The 3,118-nt window shown below is 41.9% G+C and overlaps 1 long non-coding RNA gene across 1 annotated transcript; it reads right to left on the minus strand.

Annotated features, from left to right (window-relative positions):
* Nucleotides 1-1,126: 1,126 nt before the first annotated feature.
* LOC147990187 (uncharacterized) lies at nt 1,127-1,992 on the minus strand. The gene is made up of 2 exons (XR_015603587.1): nt 1,932-1,992; nt 1,127-1,304 (listed from the first exon to the last, which is right to left on the minus strand). It is a non-coding gene; the product is annotated as an uncharacterized LOC147990187 (long non-coding RNA).
* Between the last annotated feature and the right edge of the window lie 1,126 nt (nt 1,993-3,118).

Consider the following 3,118-nt stretch of genomic DNA (forward strand, 5'->3'; position numbering starts at 1 on the left):
TAATAAAACAAATATGGCCTGGCTTGACGCGGTAAAGGTGTGGCAAAGCCTGAATTCACAGGTCGGTCCGAGTTCCGGGTGCGGCGTTCGCCGGACTATGTATGGAAACTGACCGAACCACCACGCGACCGTCGTTAGTGCGGACATCATTCGATAGACCTGTGTACATATGATGGAACAAACCAGAGTAATAATTTCTTGAAAAAATTAAACCCAACAAGAAAAAATTGTTAGGATTAATAGCACCTGGTTTATTTGTTGTAGCATTCCGAAGAAAAGCGACTCCCAAAATCGGGAATCGTTCCGCACACCCATTGCCTGATGGGCGATAAAGCGACGGTATGGCGATGCTGGCAAAGGTTGGCTCGCCGAGGCAAAGCCCTCTTTCCAGCTAACGTGATGGAGCTGGTCAGCTAGTGACGCCGAAGTCTTCGGAGTAGGTTGATGAAGTGATGCACTACAAGAAATATGTCAACTTGTGACCACCACTATTGGTCACTGAATGGTCACAAATTTCCATTTGTGACCTTTTTGTGACCAAAAACATAAGGTCAAAAGCTGGCCGTCATAAACTGACTATAGCGACCTTTCTTCTTGAATGGTCGAAGATGTTTATGACCAAAATACGTCTACTGTGGCGTTTTGGTCACTAGCAACCTCCCCAGGCCACATAGGCATCCAGCGTGGCAAGCTGATGTGGCACAAGATTCAGCCCAGTCCAATTCGGCGTTTTACATGGGTCGAGCCCATTAATTCAGCCCATTTAATTTATTTTTTCCCTGTGCTTTGATTAGCTAAATAGGCCTGGCCCAACAATTAGGACTTTTTTTCTGAGATGCAGTCTTTTACAATCCATTTTTTTGGGGCCTCAACCCTTTTAGAATCTGAAATTTATATTGCTCTTTTTAGAAACAAGTCCAACATAGTTTGGGCCATGGCCTTTTTAGAGCCCAAGTATTGAGTGCAATATAAATTCTGGACAGGGCCTTTTTACAATCCAATAGTGGGCCGAGCCCTCTTTTATTTACAGCCAATATTCTCAAATCAGTATAGTAACAGTACTTCTTTCCTACAGTAATAACACAAGTATAGAAAACTTTCTCACACAACTTTATCTCGCTTAACATTAGACAGACCAACACATATCAATAACTTATCTCCTATGTTCACAAGTACATAACTTTTATCTCACACAACATTATACAGAACTGTATCTTGCAGGTTCAAATCACATAAACTTTATCTAACAGGTTCCCCGCAACAAAAGATGATCACCATCATCTCCTAATCAAGATGCAAATAACCTGCACATTCAAAAAGAAAAAGCAATATGTCAAAGAGAGACAAACAAAAAATAGAACAAACAAAAAATAGAGACTTGCATCAAGTAGACCTGATGATGTACAGATAGTAACCAAACTAGCATCTACTTTGCCCGAGAGATAGCATGAAGCAGTTTTGATGCCATTTATGCATTATTTCTGAGACTAGCAGCAAAAAATACATAGGACGCCAAACAGCCGGCAGCAGCTAAGATCGGTTAGTTGTTGGCTACCACTGATATCGATGGCGAGAACTAAACGAGCAGGTTAGATTCATTCGGCTGAGTTGGATTGGATTGATGCTGACAAAGTGACAACGGGAAGGTAATGAGCACATACAACTAGCTCTAGTATACCGGCATGCATGAGCACTTGTTAATATTTATATTCATCACAGCAACCTATAACCACCTATGCATACAATTCAGAAAGCACACATATATACTGAACAAAAGCAACGGCCATGAATAGATGACTTAACAGTTCATGTTTTTTAACAAAACAAGAGTGGACATCTCATAGTGAGTCTAATACAGCTACACTAAGCAGAGAACCACATCAAGACATGAAGAGTAAGCCATCAAAGTATAGGAGGATTGGACTGCATACCTAGTCGTCCTTGAGGTAGAGGATCATCTTGGTACCCCTGCCGAGCTGCTCCCCAAATGTATCATGAGTGACGGTGAAGGAGCTACCGGCCTAGGACTCCCACACGTACTGCCCGTCGTTGTTGTGCTTCATGGTGACGATGACCCTCTCGGCAACAAGGTAGGCGGAGTAGAAGCCAACACCAAACTGCCCAATCATGGACACATCGGCGCCGGCGGCGAGGGCCTCCATCGGCACCGTACTGATCTTGTCCAAGGCCTGCGAAAATCACACCGGCAAACACACCACGCCAGCCCAGGAACAAATCTCGCACGCCACAAATCAAACCGCGGGTCAACGGATCTGGCTCGGCAGAATCTAAAGCCTGGCGTAAAATGGCCAGTGTAATTAATGGCCAGTGCTACCAGTATTGAATGTACCACATCGGCAAGCATTATATAGTACTACTATGTAATTGATATGCAAAAGAAGATGCATCTCCCATGTTCAGCAATCAGGATCAACCATGAAGTTTCTACTACTCCTACATCATTTTAGCTAATCATTTAAGATGATCATTTAAGATGCTAATGTTTACTTGTCAAGTACAGTTATTGTTACTCTAAGATTTTAGCTAAGTAAATATAAAGATAAGAAGACACTTTGCCACCAATATTTTGTGACATCTGTAGAATTCGTACCTCATAAACATGCATGAAATGTCTATCTCAAACAAGTATACATATTGATCATGTTTAATTAGGCCAGCAGCACAAAACAACCAATTATATTGCCTTATAAGAAGCTATTTGCATAAAGTAGAGAACTACAAAACAAGCTATTAACAATCCTACTGGTAGCAAGGACATAAAGATAATGACTTAATAAGATAAGAAGCAGACATGAATCACATAACTATGTACAATTCAATATCCCAACTGAGAGTGAACATGTATTAAACATTTCCTACATTTCAATACATGCATGACAAATTCACAGCATAACTATATATAGCTGTACAAACATGCATGAACAGGAAAGCAACCAAACTACAAGAACATATAAGGAAACAGAGGGAATCACTATAACCTATGGAGTGACAAGCACATATATGAACTCAAAGTAATGCCCAGCTCGCGCATATATGAGCCGTGCCGTCGAGTCCCGCAGCCACCAACTCGCGCCGCTCGCTGCCGCGGTCACCACCT

This window comes from Triticum urartu, chromosome 1A, assembly GCF_056163025.1.
Source record: "Triticum urartu cultivar PI428250 chromosome 1A, HENAU_Tu73, whole genome shotgun sequence".
Lineage (NCBI taxonomy): Eukaryota > Viridiplantae > Streptophyta > Magnoliopsida > Poales > Poaceae > Triticum > Triticum urartu.